Source organism: Protopterus annectens, chromosome 7.part0 (genome assembly GCF_019279795.1).
Source record: "Protopterus annectens isolate FY-2018-M chromosome 7.part0, PAN1.0, whole genome shotgun sequence".
NCBI lineage: Eukaryota > Metazoa > Chordata > Ceratodontiformes > Protopteridae > Protopterus > Protopterus annectens.
In genome coordinates this window covers 1,692,854,675-1,692,875,103 of record NC_056739.1, presented here as the reverse complement: position 1 = coordinate 1,692,875,103, position 20,429 = coordinate 1,692,854,675, and the positions used below count along the sequence as shown (strand labels likewise).

Genomic DNA, 20,429 nt, shown 5'->3' with positions numbered 1-20,429 from the left:
ATATAGTCAACAATAGCAAACTACATCAAATAAAGCCAATTTTGTGAACAGCTTGGTACACTACATCAAAGCCTTTGTAACTGAAGAAAACACTTGATGTTAATAGTTTCATTTGGTCCTGGAGGGTAGTCTGCTCTTAAAGCTATCTGCCATTTAGTTTCCCTACATTCTAATAAGGCTTTAAAATTACCCACCAAAGGACCGCAAACTACTTTGTCTAAAACACAGAATGTAAATTTCTTAAAATTGTTACATAATAAAATGTGCCAGTGCATTATTCCTGTCTTTGTTTCTCACTGTCAACACATGTTCATAAATACTTCTACTTAGTGACCTGATGGTCTTGCCAACATAAAAACTGGTACAAGAATTACATACTGCGAGATGAACAATACCCACAGAATCGCATGTAAACCTGTCCCGTGCCCAAATAACTTTCTTGAAATGTTTCAACTCAACAGAACCTGAATTGGCTATATATTTACATTGCCTGCAATGACCACAAGCAAAAGTCCCAACAGGGCCATTTACCCCATTGTGTGATGTCACTAAGTAGAAGGATGTTATTGGCAAGTTCAGGGCACAGCTGTGGGGGCATCCTTTGCCCATATTTATGCTGATCTTTTCATGGCCTTCCTAGAACATCTCATTTATGACAGTAGCCATAACATATACTTAGAGGAAATTGACGTATGGAGACGTTATCTCGACGATTGTTGGATGGTATGGAGAGCTGATATAGAATATCTTTGAGTTTGTAGAATATTTAAATAGCAACAAGTGGGGAATACAATTTAGTCAGTCATGATGTCCAACAAATCACTTTCTTGGATGTCTTGGTTATCAAAAATACCGATAACACCTTAGATACTCAGGTACCCACAATATATCTCTTTATTGCATTCATCCAGTTTCCATCCACCACATATTACCAGGAACATACCCAAATCTCAATTTCTTCCCATGAATCATATTTGCTCACATCCAGTTAATTATGAGCACTTCAAGGAGGACCTGATCAGAAGGTTTAGAGACAGGGGTTACAAAATTGGTAACATCTTGACTGTCAGTAATTGGGTATCAACGCTAGACAGGAAGAGTTTTATTGAACTATAAGAATAAAGAACAGGGTGAGAATTCAAGCATTCATCTTGTTAGTACCTATGGGTGGAATACCAACATGTTATTAGACAGTGTTCAAAGACATTGGAATATTCTTTTAGCTGATACCAAGCTATCTGAGCTTCTTAATGATAGGTGTCTTTTTCTCCTTTCGGAGAGGAGAACTCTTGGGTCTCATTTCAATCATTACAAACATGAATCGAAATATATTCAGGACCCAAGTCAACAAACTTTGACAGGTGATTTACTTTTTGGTTGTGTCCCTTGCGGACACTGCGTACATTGTCATAGGTTGGTAAAATCAAAACAATTTACTAGTAGGAACACAGGTACAGTTTATGATAATAAATTCTTAGCAAATTGTGGAATAGATTGGGTGATTTACCTTGCCACATGTCCCTGTTCAGCTTTTTTTATTGGGCAAACCTCCCGGCCACTGAGACTATGTATATCAGAACATTGTAGTGATATCAGAACCAAAAGATCAATTAATGCTCTATTTAAACACTCACTGGTACACAAAAATGCAAACTTTAGATTCATAATCATAGGTATGATTGTGGGGAATAGGACAAATAAAGCTGGATGGCACTCTAATCTAAATGCAAAAGAAAAAAAGTGGATTATCAAGTTGGATGGTTTATTTCCACCATGTTTAAATGAGAATTTTTGAACAGCCAGTGAGCTTCACTTTTGTTGATATCTTACTGTATAAGTGGGCACTGGATTTCTATGGTGTTTACTTGCATTTTACACTGATTAAGGCTGTTTATTTTTTTTCAGCCAAAACGGTCTAGAGTTTCATTTATACATGCTTTAATAAAGCATTCAATATACTACAGTCTGCTGACCTTTGTTTTTGTGTTTGGACTGTTCCGTTTTGGGGCCATGCAATTGCCGTACTTGCAATGGCCGTTTCGTTTTATGTTACAAACCTTCCCTAGCAATAACGCTGTCCTAGCCTGGAGGAGTCAGTCTAACAAATTCCTTTTACAGTAGCTAACATGCCTTGGCTTCATACAACACTTAATTTTTCCTTGTTACATATTAAAATATTGCAGTTAAAGAAAAGCAGTAACTTCAGCTTATAAAGCTGTATTTTTCCACAGCCCTGCATCAAAGCATATTTGCTTTTTAACAATCAGATTATAGTATCATTAATGAAACTGAAATTAATATACATTTTTGATACGCTGATCCTATTCCATAACAGTTTACCCCCTTTGACACTGTGTCATACCATACATGCAATTATATTTTTATTAGCCTGATAAAATAAGCTTCAGCATCATAATAGTCATCATTATCTGTCAAAATAGAACTGTCATTGATTGGTACATGCAGTGGCATTTCATTTGAGGTGAAGTTAAACATCTTGTAGTCACAGCCTTTAGAGTAGAAAATACCAAAATGATCACAAATATAATAAAATGTACAATGACAATACCCTGGAGTATATTAGTTCCCAGGTTACCAAAAATACTGCCCAAACCATCCAAAAAGTGACCATTGTTTTGATGTGTTGTCCAAATCTTTGGCCCTTTACTCCATGAAATTTGCCATTTTTCCTGTTTATCTTGATAGTCACTAATATACGAACAGCAACGACTCCCTATGAGGGCACATGACCCCACCCTTTTGCAGCAACCATTATACCATGTGTCATTTGATTCTGTAACACCACTGTTCGCATTTCAGTCATTTCTCGATTTGCCATCCTGTTGTGATACAAAGTTTCATTGGCTACCTCCTGTAGAATCTGAACAAGCATGGTGTTGTCCTTTGCACTCCATACCCAGGATTAAAAATTGAAAATACTTGCTCTGCCCAGTGGATTGCTTGTTTAACAATCCGCTGGTGGGTTTTTGAAATGTTGAATAGCAGGAGTAATATAGCCTACAAAGCAATCTAGACCAGTTTGTAGGCAACCAGGGTTAGGTACGATCACCACAAATGTAGTAACAGTTGCTTATCATGCCCATGCCTTGCTCCTGGTCATAGCTTTTTAATTGCAAAGAGTCTAACACTTTCATGCCTAGTGTCATTACATTTGCTTTTTCCTACTGATACAGTCCTATTTGTGGCATAACGTGTCTCCATGATGTGTGGTTGCAAATTGAAGAGAGACTACCTTTGAAAAATCAGTTACTTTACGCCAGGTTAAACTGATGTCATTAAAGTCCTCTTCAAATGACACTTGTGATGCAGGGATGGGAATCATAGGAATCCCTGTCTTAAAACGATGAGGTATATGTGAACATATCCAGCAGTTAATTTTGTTTAAACTTTTTGCATATTTCCAAAGGACCAGCAAGAAACTGTTTTCTCTTGACTAGTTTATAGAAGGAAACAGCAGCAGAAACAAAGCAAGGGTACTTGTAGTCACTGGACTCATCATGGACTGCTACTGAAATTTACTTCCTCACTGGGCAGATGATTTATCTGTCTTACCTTGATCTCCCTTTGTTGGCGGCACTGATTTGTCTGGGGTCCCTACACGGCAGGTGGTCTTGCAGTGAGACGAATGGATCCACACTGGTAGTCCTGCACAGCGAACTGCAGACAGAGTTTTCAGTAGGACCTGGAAAGGACCTTTCCACCTCAGGCTGAGGCCATTCTTCCTCTGGAAATTTTTTACGTAAAACCAGTCACCTGTTGTAGTTAATGACAGGGCTGGTCAAGGAGGTTTTGGTAATGCTGCTCTTACTGTTCGATGATATTGCTGCAAAATACGAATCAAGTTCTTACAATATCAAATCCTGGCATCATCTGATAAGGTTAAATCGGCATTTCCCACTGGAGGGGTAGCTGGAGGGGCCATGGGTTTCCCCATTAATATTTCATACTGACTCAATTTCCAGGTGGCATTCAGTGAGGCCCTCATACTCATTCATGCTAAAGGGAGGGCTTTAGGCCACTTTAAGTGAGTTTCAGCACAGATCTTCGAAATGTTATTCTTAAGGGTTCCGTTTACCCTTTCAACTAATCCAGATGACTGTGGATGGTTGGGACAGTGAAGACTCAACTTGGTATTAAAAACTTTACACAATCCCTTAAGCAATGAATTATTAAAATGTGTTCCTTGGTCACTATTGATAGTACATGGTATACCGAATCTCAATATGAAATCGTACAGAAACTTTTTTAACAGTTGTGATTGCATCAGCTTTGCGACATGGGTAAGCTTCCACCCATGCTGAGAACATACACACCGCCACCAAAATAAACTGTAAATTATTAGTCCTAGGCATCTGGATAAAGTCCAGCTGTATGTTAACAAAAGTCCCCAGGATGGAAGTAAACATGCAGTCTTACTGTTGGCATGTTTACTTACATTATATTCTTTCCATATACCACAATAATTTTGTACATACCGAAGTATCAAAGAGGAGACATGAGGGAACTACCCCCTTCGGGTAATTTGATTAAATAAAGCTGTCTTACCTGCATGGGCCAGTAGATGATATGCCCTTACCAGGAAAGGTAGCAAAGAGGCAGGTGCCAACAGTCTGCCATCTGGATGTCGCCATATGCAATCAGAGGGTTTTCTACATCCATCCTTGTGCCACCTCAGAATTTCTCCCTGTGATGCTTCACCTTGAAAGGCTGACAATTTTTTCAAAATCGAACACATCATTACTTTTGTAGTTTATCGTTAACATACACAGATTTTTGCAACACTCTACTAATGCGTGTTTAGCAGTTTGGTCTGCTAAATTGTTGCCCTTTGTTGTAACATCCTTTCCCTTTTGATGGGCACAACATTTGATTACAGATGGTCTCTTGGGTAGCAAAATTGCATCTAACAATGATTTAATGTACCCTGAATTCTTAATTTGATCGCCTGAAGAGGTCAAAAACCCTCTTTCCAAAGCTGCCCAAAAGCATAATGGCTGTCTGTAAAAATATTGGCCACCTTGTCTTTGGCTAACTCATAGGCTTTTTGCAAAGCCACTAACTCAGCTCTTTGAGCAGAGTGAACACTCTGTAATCTTTGCTGCAACAATAATTTTTCTTCGGTGCAGACGACTATTCCTGAAGTTAGTTGGCCCCTTTGATTTCTTCCACAGGAGCCATCCACGAACAAGTTCAGATCAGCATTGGGTATAGGAGTGTCCTTTAAGTCCTTCCTGGGAGAAAGCAAATAGTTACACACACACAATCATGCTCTTCACCATCTTCAGCAGAAGGCAACAGAGATGCAGGATTTAGAACAGGACAGCAGATCAGAGAAATAGACGAATAAGAAAGAAGTGTAAGTTCACATCTAGTTAGACTTGCAGTCAAGAGTGGTTGAGTTTTCATTTTAAGCAAAAGAGATTATACAGAATGAGGGACAGCTAATGTGAGCTCATGCCCGAGCACCAGCGATTGTGGAAAATTAACTAGAATGGCAGCAGCGGCAGCTGGCCTTAAACAAGGTGGAAAACCTTTTGCAACAGACTCAAGTGCTGTGCTGTAATAAGCTAATGGGCGATAGCTATCCCCATGTTTTTGTGCCAGTACTCCTTGAGCAAATTCATTTCTTTCATGACAGAATAAAATAAGTCTTATTATTATCTGCAGTATCTGTCATACCTAGGAAAGACGTAAGCTGTCTCTGAGTAGTCGGACATGGGGCCTTAGATGTTGCATCAGTATAAGATGGTAACACTTGCCTACTATCCTGAGATATTAAATGACCAAGATAGCGTACGTGAGGTTACCACAATTGTAGTTTTTCTCTAGACACTTTGTGTCCCTTTTCTGCAAGGATAGTCAGAAGATGCAAGGTATCCTGCTGATGTTGCTGAAAGGAATGTGATGCTATTTGTAAGTCATCTACGTATTGTACTAACACAGACCCACCCGGAAATGTCACATTCTCCATATCTTTTTTCAGAATCTAAGAAAATAATGAAAGAGATTCAGTATATTCTTGTGGCAACCATGTCCAGGTATATTGCTGTCCCTGAATAGTAAAAGCAAACAGAAACTGTCAGGGCGAATAGGTGTAGAAAAGAATGCTGACCATAAATCTGTTACAGGAAAGTAACTAGCTGTAGGTAGTATGCAAGTTAGCATTGTTGCTAGATTTCAAAGAACAGGAAAAGTAAGGCAGTACCGCATTATTTACAGCCCTCAAGTCTTGTACAAATCCATAAGTATCCTTTCCTGGCATTTTCAGTAGAAAAGTAAGAGTATTACAAGAGCTTTTAGCTGGTATTATTCCTTGCTGTATCAGAGACTGAATTACAGGTTTGATTCCCTGCCCTGCTTCTGGCTTTAGTGAATATTGTGGAACTCTAGGGAGAGGTTTAGATGAGTTTAATTTTATTTTTACTGGTTCTGCTAATTTCAGTATACCTACTTCATTTGCATGCTTAGCCTACAAGTTGGCAGGTACCTACTGTAGTAACTCTCCATCTGCCTGTATGCTTCCAGCCGGCTATTCTCAGCTTTTGCTAAAACTGCCAATACACCCCCCTCTGATTCTATTGGAATATTTAGATACACCCCTTCTGGGGTACAGTAAATAGTACAACCCAGCTTGCATAACAAATCTCTTCTTAGCAGATTTACTGGTGCAGTAGTACTCAAAAGAAAACGACGCTTTTCTTCAATTGGACCTAAAGAAATGGGTTGGGTTCCAAAACAGGATACGTAACCATAGTATTTGTCACTCCAACTGCCTTTACTTTATATTCTAATACTGGTATTTGACTATCTGAAGTAATTTTTAACACTGACCTAGTGGTTCCAGTGTCCACCAGAAATGGGGCTTTCTTTGAATTTATTTTCATATTAAAGTAGGGTCCGATGTTCTTCATCTCACATTGCTGCAGTCCTTACATATGGGTAGTCCGCTGTCCTCGGTCGGCCCGAATACCAAAGTATTAGGCTGACGTCGGTCATGGGTGCTTAGTTCTGACATCAGAGCGTCAGGGTATTAAAGCGCATGACCGACGTCTTATCCTCAGTCTTTTTTGCCGCATGGTCCGATGCAGAAGCAGCGTTTGCAAGTGCCGTTCGGCGTTCTGAAATTGTCGTATTCTGAGTTTCAGACCGAAACCAAGTTGGGCTAAGTACCCCGTTGGGGAATATTTTTGTTTTTTCTTGCCTCAGTTAATTCCGGATGTCAGAAAAAGTGAATAATTGTATTTCTTGTGGGAAACAGATACCGCATAGGGATTACCACTCTCTTTGTATTCCTTGTTTGGGACCTGAGCACGACGTAGTCGGGTGTCGCTTTTGTGCTAGGTTTAATAAGCGCACCATTAAACGTAGGTTAGATTGCGCTAGGCTTGTCTTCGTAAGCGGTGTAATTATAATATGCCGCCGGATCCTCCGACGCCCGCTACCAAGAAGCAAAGAGAAATCTTTAAAGTCCAGGCAGGATGAGTCGTCCGTTACGGACGCCGGTTCTTTAGAAACTACGGTGGAATCTGTGGATCCAGCCGAGGTTTCAGTTGAGTCTCGGGGAGGCTTTAATTTTGCAAGATGTGGCATCTCAGGAGTCAGGTCAGGCTGAGGGGCCTCTCAGGTTGCTGTTCTCCCTTCCTTGCCTAAGGTGGTTAGGCCTTCTCCTTCTGTCTCTAAGGCTCCTTCCAAAGGCAGGCCTGGTTTGCCTTCCACGGTGTCAGTCCTAGTTCTGCAGGTTCTGTGCCTAAAAACACATGCTTAAAATGGCAGAAGATTTAATTTCTTTAATCAGAGGTTCTATGCCCTCCTGATAAGAGACCTAGGGTGGAGCCAGAGGTGGAAAGTTTGGAGCAGGCTTCAGATTACTCAGAGTCTTGGCTGAAGACATTCAGGATTTTCCTCCTTATTCTGATTCAGACGCAGAGGATTCCACTCCTTCTGCTTCTCCTCCAGAGGATTTTTTTTTTCAGAAACCCTGCATTCTATGAGGGAGCATTTTAAATGGGAAGGTCAGGATTTCTCAGATTCCCGAAAGAGGCTTAGGGAATTTTGTTTTACCACAGCATAGCCCCTTGGCTATACCTCCTGTATTGGATGTTGTTCAAGATGTTTTCTCCGAGTCTTCCCTTAATCCAGACTCTCTGCCTCCTGCCAGTTAAGCCGGACAGGTATTACAGAGTACCTGAGGCTCATAAATATCTGTATAAGAGTCCAAGGGCTGACCCAGAAACTATTAGCCAGGGACCTAAGGGTGTCAGGGCTTCTGTTGTAAAGAATCCAGTTCCTATGGATAAAGATGCTAGAGCTTTGGATAGATGGGGTAAGAAAGTATATACTTCTTCCACTTTGGCAATGAGGGCTTTGAATTGCCAGTTTCATATGTTCAAGTATCAGAATTTTCTCCTTACTCAACTAAAATCTATGTTTTCTCCGAGGCTTCCCTTAATCCAGACTCTCTGCCTCCTGCGCCAGTTAAGCCGGACAGGTATTACAGAGTACCTGAGGCTCATAAATATCTGTATAAGAGTCCAAGGGCTGACCCAGAAACTATTAGCCAGGGACCTAAGGGTGTCAGGGCTTCTGTTGTAAAGACTCCAGTTCCTATGGATAAAGATGCTAGAGCTTTGGATAGATGGGGTAAGAAAGTATATACTTCTTCCACTTTGGCAATGAGGGCTTTGAATTGCCAGTTTCATATGTTGAAGTATCAGAATTTTCTCCTTACTCAACTAAAATCTAAAGTGGATGCTTTGGCAGAGGGCATAGAGTGTAAAGAATTACAGGATTTGGTACATGCCTCTGAACAGGTGGGTAAGCATTCTTTGCAGTGTGGTTTCGATGCTTTACAGGCTTCTTCCAGGGTGGCTGCCACTGGTTCAGTTATTCGCAGGCACGCCTGGCTTAAGGATCAGAATTTGTCAGAGCATGTTAAAGCTAGAATTTTGGATGCTCCTTTACAGTCTGAAGTTTTGTTTGGTTCTCCTGTGGAGTTTTGAAGAAAATGGAAGACAAGGCTAAGTCTATGCAGACTGTTAAAGATTTTTTGCAGGTGCAGCCTCCTAAGTTTAGCAGGAATTGGCCTACTAAGGGATGGGCTTATCCTTCTTCTGATTCACAGTCTAGGGGTAGATCTAGACGTGGTAGGGGCAGAGCTCAGAGTACTTTCAGGCCTAGAACATGGAGTTCACCTGCACAATCTTCAGGTGAGGGCAGGGGCCAGTCTTTTCGTAAACAGGCCCAATGACCTGCATTTTCAGCTGCCAGATTCTTCCTGTCTGGCAGCTCCTTTGGGAGGAAAGTTGGCACTCTTCAAGCAAAACTGGCTTTTAGTCACCCAGGACAAATGGGTGTTGGACATTATAGACCGAAGCTACAAGTTTTATTTCCATACATTGCCTTCTTTCAAAGGCATGCCAGACGTTCCTCCCCAGCAAAGGGTAGAGGCTCACAAGCAGATTTCTTTACTTCTTCAAATGGGGGCTATACAGCAGGTCCCTCTGTCAGAAGTGGGCCTAGGATTTTATTCTCGCCTGTTTCTAGTACCAAAGAAAGGAAACACTTGGAGGCCGATTTTGGATTTATCTATCCTCAACACATACCTGGACATTCCAAAATTCAAAATGTTGACGTTGCAACAACTTCTACCTCTGTTGGGCAAAGATCACTGGATGGTAACTCTGGATCTCAAAGAGGCTTATCTTCATGTTCCTATCAGGCCCAGTTGCAGGAGGTTCCTGCGTTTTCGGGCTGGGACTTTACATTATCAGTTCTCTGCATTGCCCTTTGGCTTATCTACTGCGCCCAGGGTGTTCACAAAGGTTCTGGCTCCAGTGATAGCCTTCTTACGGTTAAGAGGAATACAAATTTATCCTTATTTGGACGATTGCCTGATTCTTGCTCAAGACAAGTACGAACTTCTTCATCATCTACAGTATGTGATGGCAGTGTTAAGGTGCCTAGGGTATTCTGTGAACGAAACAAAGTCCAGTCTAGTACCCTCTCAGGAAATGTGCTTTCTGGGTGTGAGACTGAATACAGCTTCCCAGATGGCTTTTTGACCCCGGACAAGCAAAAGAACCTTACTCTTTACTTCCATCAATTGTCTCTACGGTCCAGGCTGACTGCAAGGACAGTCCTTCAAGCCTTGGGGTTCATGGCATCTTGTATTCTGGTGCTTCCCAATGCCAAACTGCATATGAGGAAGCTACAATGGTATCTCAAAATGTATGGACACAACACTGCCAAGATCTGGACACTGTCATTCAAATAATACCTTGCATTCAAAAGGAATTTTTGTGGTGGGCTCAGGAATGTCACCTAACCAAGGGACTCTCTGTGACCCGACCAGAGGCGAGTCAGATTTTAACGACAGATGCCTCGGACAAGGCTTGGGGAGCACACCTCAATGGAAAATGGGTTCAAGACACGTGGCCTGCCAGACTTCAACATTTACATATCAACTTGAAGGAGATGTTAGCAGTCCAATTTGCATTGATGGCTTTCAAGGATTTACTTCACCCAGGGCAAGTGTTGATTCAAACAAACAACACAACTGTCATGTGGTACATCAACAAGCAAGGGGGAACCCATTCGTACCCTCTTTGCAGGCAAGCAATGATTTTGTGGGAGACGGCTCTCCGTTTACACCTCAATCTTCAGGCAAGGTTTCTACCAGGAGCACAGAACTCCTTAGCAGATGTTTTGAGCAGACAGATAGTGGATCCCCACGAGTGGAAATTGGATCCTCATGTATTTCGAAAGTTGACAGTGATATGGGGAACTCCAGACATAGATCTGTTCGCTTCTCCACTAAATTTCCAGTTGCCAAAGTTTTGCACAAAAATGTTTCATCCCACAGGCTGGAAAGTGGATGCTCTGTCATTCAGTTGGAGCAATCTTCACGTCTATGCCTTTCCACCTCTGCCTCTCCTCCCCAAGGTACTCTTGAAGGTCAGACAAGACAAGCCATCCATGATTCTAATAGCTCCAGATTGGCCTCGACAGCACTGGTACCCTCTGCTGAGGAGTTTAGTACGGGAGCCTCCATGGCCTTTGCCTTTGATTCCGCACCTTTTGTCACAGGAGGGCAATCATTTCCTCAATGTCAGGATTCGGTCCCTGCATCTAACAGCCTGGCATATTCTGTTCTAGAACCTGGAGGGTCGCAGCTTCCACAACAAGTTTTGAATGTTATTTTGGAGGCCAGAAGGCCTAGTACAAGGAAAGTTTATGCTGATAAATGGAGGAGATTTTTAATTTGGAGCAAAACAAAGGGCTTTGATGTTTCCAGGCCTGATTTAAGTGTTTCTCTTCAATATCTTACAGAATTATTAGACAAGGGTTTGTCTTTCTCTTCTATAAAAGTTCATGCTGCAGCCATTTCTGCTCACTATGACTGTGACCCTCCATTATTCTCTCATCCTTTGTTTAAGCAATTTCTTAGATGGGCAAAGAACATAAGACCCCCACGTAGAGCTCCTACTCCTGCCTGGGATCTCAATTTTGTGTTGGAAAAACTTACTTTACCTCCTTTTGAACCTGCAGCTACTGCTGAGTTGAAGTTTTTGTCTTGGAAGACTGCTTTTTTGTTGGCCATTACGTCTGCTAGAAGGGTTTCTGAATTACAGGCTCTTATGACAGTTTAACCCTTCCTAATTTTTCATAAGGATAGGGTATCTCTGCGTACTAATCCTACTTTTATGCCTAAAGTGGTTTCAAATGTGGCCTTGAACCAATCAATTCATTTGCCTACTTTTTATGCAGATCCCCAAAATAAAGGGGAGAAAATTTTGCACACTTTGGATATTCACAGGCAGTTGCGTTATTATTTGAACAGGACTAAAGGGTTCAGACAGTCTCAGCAGTTGTTTGTTTCTTTTGCTTTGGGTTCTCAGGGGAAACCTGTTTCAAAACAAACTATTTCTAAGTGGATTGGCTTTTGTATTACTTTTTGTTATTCTCATCATGGTAAGGAGATTCCGGCTGGAATCAGACCTCACTCCACTAGGGCTACTGCCACTTCTACAGCTTTTTTAAGGGGAGTAGCTACTAAAGATATTTTGGAAGCAGCTACTTGGAGTTCAGTGCATACTTTTTCTAAACATTACCACCTTCCTCTTTATTCCAAATCTAGGGCTGGATTTGCCACTACAATCTTACAGGGCATTTTGGCAGCTCCCAATGCTTTATGATTTTGCCAGCCTCCCTTTACCTCTGCTTTGGGATTCTACCCATATGTAAGAACTGCAGCAGTGTGAGATGAAGAACATAGTACAGTTTTGTACCTACCATAAATGTAGATGTTCGAAGATCCACATTGCTGCAGTCCAATTTACCCTCCCTCCTTCCCCTCTGTAGTTTGGAATGGTTGTATGGTTTGGGTGGTAGCTGTTATTTGTACATGCCTTTTGGGAAGTATTCTATTTTTTGGCTGTGGCCTTTCTTTTAGGGCCTTCTGACATCTGGGGCAAGAAAAGACTGAGGATATGACGTCGGTCATGCGCTTTAATACCCTGATGCTCTGATGTCAGAACTGAGCGCCCATGACCGAAGTCAGCCTAATACTTTGGTATTCGGGCCGACCGAGGACAGCGGACTACCCATATGTAAGGACTGCAGCAATGTGGATCTTCGAACATCTACATTTATGGTAGGTACAAAACTGTACTTTTTGATCTATTGGCAGTAGAGAGTTAAGATTCACTTCTGTGTTATTTCATTAACCTAGTCGGTATGGAGCTTCCTGACTCCTTCCAATCTGAGGAGGTGGTGGAGGAAAAACTGCATTATTATAATTTGGTTGCCATTCAGTCCAAGTACCTTAGACTCTCTGCATTTGCCTCTGTGGGCATTCACCTCTTCAGTGTCCTGCTTCTCCACAATTAAAGCAAGATGTGTTAGATGAAGCCAGAGGGGCACTTGTTCCCCTCAGCTAGCACTTTTACTATATCCTCTATCTATTCCTCTACCCCTTCCCATGCTTCTGCCTTGACCCCTTGGGTTTTCCAGCTTCCTGATTTGTAAAGTTAACAGCTTATCCTCAGTATCCTTTCTCCGATGTTCTTCGTGTTTCACTATTGCAGTCATTGCATTTGGGTTATCTGCTTGCAGGTAGCCCACAGTCGGCCTGATTAACAAAGTCTTGGGTCCTGCGTCGGTTGCTGTCCCTTCTTCCATGACGTCAGGGGTATAAATCATGCAGCTGATGCCATTACACCAGTCTTTCTTGCCATGCGGTGCCCGAAGCAGAAGCAGTTCACAAGTGCTGGTCGGCAGACTCCTGAAATTTTCGTTTTTGAGTTTCAGAACCAAAGTCTTCAACTAAAAGCTAAGTACCCCGTTGGGGAAACTTTTCTTGCTCCTTACCGATGTCAGTAAAAGTTAATAATTGCATTACTTGTGGAAAGCAAATATCTCATAAAGATTTTCATTCATACTGTAGTCCTTGCCTAGGCCCTGACCATGACGTACATTGCTGTCAGTTTTGTGCTTTATTTAATCAGCGCACTATCTGTCGTCGGAACATTTTCACCTCTAAATATTTCAGTTCCCAGTTTAATTGTCCAGAAATGTCGTTGGCTAGCCATCCGACTACCGGGCTTCTGAAAAAACGCAAAGATAATGACAGAGACAGGCCGCCGAGGTCCAAAACTGCAGATGATGCTTCTCCTAAGCCAGTCGCCAGTTCGCTGGTACTCAGTGAGGCGTTTTTGCAGCCCCTTATACCTGCTACTTCTGGTTCGCAGGCCTCTACTGAGACCCATTCAGAGTCCGGCATGCCACGAGATACTTCAACTATGGAACCCGTGGATGTCTCTACCTTGGATGGGTCTGGAGCCACTGTGCAGGCACCGGCTTCTGATTGGTATTCAGGCCTACGGACGTGCATATTAAACAGACACCTCCTTCTTCTCTTAGGCCTAAATCTCGAACCATGCCTAAAAAACTGATGCCCAGGTGTTCAGGCCTCTATCCCCAAAAAACAAATGATAAGAATGGCTGAAGATCTAATAACTCTAATCAGGGGTAGTCAACCCCCCCCCCTTTCTAAGAGGCCTAGGACTGAAGTGGTGTATGAATCTTCTGACCAGGATTTTGTTTTTTCTGATTCTTCTGATGATCTGGATTTGCCCTTCTCTACTTATGAGGATTCTGATGCAGAGGACTCCATTCCCTCTGCTTCCCCTCTAGAGGATTTTTCTTTTAGGGAAACCTTACATACTCTTAAGGGAGCATTTCCACTGGGAAAGCCAAGATTTTTCTGATTAAAAAAAGAGGCTTATAGATTTCTTACTCCTACCTCAGCATAGGCATTTAGCTATTCCTCCTGTACTAGACATTGTTGATGATGCCTTTTTGAATCTAGTTTGGCCCCTGGTTCCTTGCCTCCTGCTCCCAGAAAACCAGACAGATACTGCAGGGTCCCTGAGTCACACAAGTTCCTTTTTAAAAATTCTATTGCAGATCCAGAGACTATTTCACAGGGGCCCAAGGGCATTAAGGCTTCTACTGCTAAAAATCTTACCCCTTCTGATAGAGACTCCAGGGCGCTGGATAGATGGGGTAAGAAGGTTTACACTTCTGCAACCTTGGCCATTAGGGCTTTAAACTGTCAGTTTCATATGTTAAAGTATCAGCAACATGTTATTGAATTGCTTAAACAGAAAATGATGATTCCTGACTGTGTGGAAAATAAAGAATTACAGGATTTAATGCATTCTGCTGAACAAGTTGGAAAACATACTTTGCAATGTGGTTTTGATTCATTAGAGGCCTCTTGGAGGACCACTGTTACTGGGTCTGTGCTCAGAAGGCATGCTTGGCTTAAGGAACAATCTTGGCCTGATCATGTTAAAGCTAAATTGTTGGATACTCCCTTAAATCAGGACCGCCTGTTTGGCAACCAGGCTGAGGAAGTTCTTAAAAAGATGGAAGATAAAAGCTAAATCTATGCAAACTGTTAAAGATTTCTTACAAGTTCAGCCTCCTAGATTTAGTAGGCACTGGCCCTCTAAGAATTGGTCCTTTCCAGACCCTTCCAGGTCTTCTCAAGCCAAACTTAGACACAGCAAAAACCCCAGGTTTCAGTACCAGGGGACACACAGGACTAAGCAGTGGGGGGCTTCCACTTCCAAATCTGGGAGTAATAAGACTCCCCCCTATGGTAAACTGTCTCAATGACTTCCTTTTAAAATTTCCAAGCACTTATCAACTGACTGCCCCTTTGGGGGGAAAGATTGCTCTTCATGCAAAGAATTGGGAACTCATTACCCAGGACCAAATGGGTTTTAAATATAGTGTCCCAGGGATACAAATTTCACTTCCACACATTGCCAACACCAAGCGGGTGGCTGGACCTACCCCCAAATCAGTGGGCCAGAGGCCCAAAAACAAGTACTGTCTCTCTTAAGCATGGGGGCTATTCAACTGGTACCAGAAGAGGAAAAGGGACAAGATTTCTACTCTGGGCTTTTCCTGGTACCTAGAAAAGACAATTCATGGCGTCCTATCTTGGACCTGTCTACTCTAAACACCTTTTTTGGAGATTCCAAAATTCAAGATGCTGTCTCTTCACCAATTACTTCCTATGCTAGGCAAAGATGCCCTGTTGGCAACCCTAGATTTAAAAGAAGCATACCTGCACATCCCAATCAGGGAATCTTGCAGAAGATACCTATGCTTCAAAGCAGGCTACATGCACTATCAGTTCTCTGCACTGCCCTTTGGCTTATCTACTGCGCCCAGGGTGTTCACAAAGTGCCTAGCTCCAGTTATTGCATTTTTCAGGCAAAGAAATATTTAAATATACCCATACCTGGACGATTGTTTAATTCAGGCAGAAAGCCAGGACATACTTTTGAATCATCTGGCCTTTGTACAAAGGGTTCTAACTTGTCTGGGGTACACCATAAATGAAACAAAATCACACCTGGTACCCTGTCAACAAATTATGTTCCTGGGAGCAAGCTTGAATACAGCTTCCCAGATGGCTTACCTCACTCCAGAGAAACAAATTAATTTGACAACCTACTTCAAACAAGTGGCCACAAACCCTGCTATTTGCAAGACAAATACTGCAAGCCTTGGGGTTCATGGCCTCCTGCATTCTTCTAATTTCATATGCAAGACTGCATATGAGGAAACTACAGTGGTATCTAAAAAGCCTATGGTGTCAACATTGTCAGGATCTAGAAGCAATGATCCTATCATACCTTGCCTACGCCTAGAGTTTCTTTGGTGGGCAGAGGGCTGCCACCAAAACAAGGGACTACCTTTCATACCACCCCCTGCTGCCCAAACCGTAACAGACGCATCAGACTATGCATGCAGGACTCACCTGGCAGGGAAGCGCATTCAGGGCAAATGGAACCCAAGTCAAATGCACCTGCATATCAATCATAAAGAAATGTTAGCTGTACAGAATGCTCTGACAGCCTTCAAGGACCACATTTTTCCAGGACAGCTAATGGTAAAGACGGACAACACCACTGTTATGTGGTACATAAACAAGCACGGGGGTACACATTCTTACCCCCTCTGCAGATTAGTCATGGCATTGTGGAACACAGACTTGAGCTACCAAGTACACCTACAAGCTCAATTCCTGCCAGGAAAATTAAATACACTGGCAGACAGACTAAGCAGAAACCTCATGGACCCACACAAGTGGAAACTGGAACAAAGGATTTTCAACACGTTGACAAGCAAATGGAGGAGCCCAGATATAGACCTGTTTGCCCCTCCCCAGAACTACCAATTGGACAAATTTTGCACAAGGACTCCCCATAAACAAGGCTGGAAAGTGGATGCTGTGTCCTTCAGCTGGAAAAACCTATCAGTCTGTGACTCCCCCCCCCCCCCCCTCTGCCTCTGCTCACCAAAGTACTACTAAAAGTCAGACAGGACAAACCAAGGATGATTTTGATTGCTCCAGACTGGCCACGCCAACATTGGTACCCCCTCCTGTGCAGTGTGTCACTGTTATCCCCATGGCACCTGCCTCAGACTCCTTCCCTGATGTCTCAGCAGGAGAACCAGATTCTGCACCCTCAGCTTCAAACACTGAACCTTGCAGCCTGGCTAATTGCATACTCTCTCCTTTACCTCCCCTCAGTAAACCTGTGATGGATATCATTTTATAGGCAAGGAAGCCTAGCACTAGAAAATCCTATGCTGAAAAATGGAAACGATTCTGTGTCTGAAACCAGTCTCAAGGGATAAGCACAGTAGCGCCCAATTTACCTCAGATTTTACAATACTTAACTGAGATGCTTCACAAGGGCCTGTCTTTTTCCTCCATTAAAATCCACGCCTCAGCCATTTCAGCTCATTATAACACAGAACCCCCCCCCCCCACTTCTGTCATCCACTGCTCAAGCAGTTCCTCAGAGGGGCCAAAAATTTGAGACCACCCAGGAGAGCTCCAACCCCAGCCCTGGGACCTTAACATTGTTTTGGAGAAACTCACTCTACCTCCTTTCGAGCCAGCTGCTGCTGCAGATTTTAAATTTCTTTCTTGGAAAACAGCTTTCCTTTTAGCAATCACTTCATATAGAAGGGTATCTGAACTACACGCCCTTATGGCAGTGGAGCCTTTCATCATCTTTCATGCGGACAGGGTGTCCCTCACAACCAATCCATCCTTCATGCCCAAGGTGGTATCCAGTGTGGCTCTTAATCAGTCCATTCATTTGCCAACCTTCTTTCCCAATCCACAGAACAAAGGGGAACAGATACTGCATTCCTTAGATGTGCACAGACAACTCAGATTCTACTTGGACAGGACTATGCCTCAAAGGAAATCTGAACAACTGCTGGTAGCATTTGCTGCAGGGGCAGAGAGGAAGACTATTTAAAAGAAAAACATTTCTAAATGGATAGGCCATTGCATTCATTTCTGCTATAAGCACCATGGAAAACCTATCCCCCAGGGGATCAGACCTCACTCCACCAGGGTTGCATCTACCTCTGCAGCCTTTCTCGGAGGCGTCCCTACCCAGGGACATCCTAGAAGCTGCTACCTGGAGTTCTGTACATACTTTCACCAAGCATTATCATTTGCCAATTTTCTATAAATCCAGAGCTGGCTTTGCCACTGCAGTCTTGCAGGGCCTTATAGCTGGTCCTAATGCTATCTAAATTCCTCCTCCCAACCATAGCTTTGGGAATCTACCCAAATGTAATGACTGCAACAGTGAAACAGAAATAACATAGTACAGTTGTGTACACTTACCATAAATGTAGATGTTCAAGTGTAGTCACTGTTGCAGTCCTGGTTACCCTCCCTCCAGCCCCCTAACTTCTTTTGGCTGTACCTCTACTTTATTTTACTATGCTTAAACGCCTTTTTAGTGTATTTGCTTTTTTGTTGGAGGTATATCATTGTACTTTTATATTTAATTGCTCCCCACCTGACATCTGGGGCAAGAAAAACTGATATAATGGTATCAGCTGCATGCTTTATACTCCTGACAACCTGACGGCATGGAAGAAGGGACAGCAGCTGACGCAGGACCCAAGACTGTTAATCAGGCTGACTGTGGGCTACCTGTGGGCTACCTGCAAGCAGATAAACCAAATGTAATGACTGCAACAGCGAGTACACTCGAACATGTACATTTTGGTAAGTGTACACAACTGTACTTTTCTCTTGATACACTGTACAGTGATTTGCAGCACTTAATAAGGACTTGAAGTCCTTGCCTTGCCAGTCTGTGAGCACTTGCTTTATTTGATTTTGTACAGGGTCTTGCAGACTCTGCACAAAGGCTGCTGCAATTGCTGGCTTAACTTGCTCTTCTGGGTCTGATATTCTTGAATGTCTAGCAAATACTGTCTTTAGGTGACTCGGGAAGTCTGCAGGGTCTTCCCCTTTATTTTGTTTACATGCCTGTATTTTAGACCAGTCAGTCCTAACTTGACACACATCTGTAATTTTGTTTAACAGTGCTGTCCGTTTATCGGTTAACGCATTCCCTGTGAGAGTAAAATCTGTTATCTCGTCCTTTTCCAGTAATTGCTTTCTTATTTCATCTAAAGTAACTACCCTAAGCAGTTGATTTAAATCTGTCAAAGTAGGATTGTAACATTCTGATATAGTTTTAAATTCCTCTTTGAATTTTAATGGATCTTCTCTAATATTTGGAAAATTTTTTAGACATAGTATGCAAATCCGCAGGGGTGCAGGAACAGTGAACAAGTTCTCTATTGTCAGCCCCCAGAATTTCCCTGAGAGGTGCCAAAAGATCCCCTCTAGAGGTTGTAATCTCCTGATGTTCTTCATCTCACATTGCTGCAGTCCTTACACTTGGGTAGTCCGCTGTCCTTGGTCGGCCCGAATATCAAAGTATAAGGCTGACATCGGTCAGGGCGCATTTGACTGACATCAGGACGTCAGGGTACAAATGCGCATGACCGACGTCATATCCTCAGTCTTTTTTGCCGCATGGTCCGATGCAGAAGCAGCATTGCAAGTGCCGGTTGGCGTTCTGAGATTTTTCGATTTAGAAGTTTCAGACCGAGTTCAAAGTTGGCTAAGTACCCCGTTGGGGAACATTTTAGTTTTTTCTTGTCTCAGTCATTTACCGGATGTCAGAAAAAGTCAATAATTGCATTTCTTGTGGGAAACAGATACCGCATAGAGATTATCATACTTTGTGTATTCCTTGCTTAGGGCCTGAGCACGACGTTGTTGGCTGTCGCTCTTGTGCTAGATTTAATAAACGCACTATAAAGAGAAGGTTGGATTGTGCAAGGTTAGTCTTTGGGAAGCGGTGCAACTATAAAATGCCATTGGATGCTCCGACGCCCGCTTCTTCGAAGAAGCGCAAGGACAAGGCAGTTAAGCCTAGGCTAGAAGAGCCGTCTGTACCAGACGCCGGTTCTTTAGAGGTGTCGATGGAGCCGGTGGCTCCACCGGAGGTTTCTTTGTGTTCCCAGGGTGAGACCTTATTATTGCAAGATGTGGCCTCTCAGGAGACAAGTCAGGCTGAGGGGGCTTCTCAGGTTACTGTACTCCCCTCCCTTCCTAAGGTGGCTAGGCCCTCTCCTTCTGTTTCAAAGGCTTCTCCCAGGGGTAGGCCAGGTTTAGCTTCAGTTGGTGTTACCCCTAGCTCTTCAGGTACTGTGCCCAAGAAGCATATGCTTAAAATGGCAGAAGATTTGATTACTTTGATTAGGGGTTCTATGCCCCCTCCTGATAAGAGACCTAGGGTGGAGCCTGAGCTGGGGGGTTTTGAGCAGGCTTCAGATATTTCAGAGTCTTCGGCTGAAGACTTGCAGGAGTACTCTCCTTATTCTGATTCTGATGTGGATGATTCTACTCCTTCTGCTACTCCTCCTGAGGATTTTTCTTTTTCAGAAACTCTTCATTCCATGAGGGAGCATTTTAAGTGGGAAGGTCAGGA

General features: G+C 42.9%; 1 protein-coding gene across 2 annotated transcripts in view; it reads left to right on the top strand.

Moving 5' to 3' along the window:
• Nucleotides 1-20,429, top strand: part of KIF7 (kinesin family member 7) — a 1,697,985-nt gene that overhangs the window by 281,944 nt on the left and 1,395,612 nt on the right. The gene's annotated exons all lie outside the window — the stretch shown is intronic.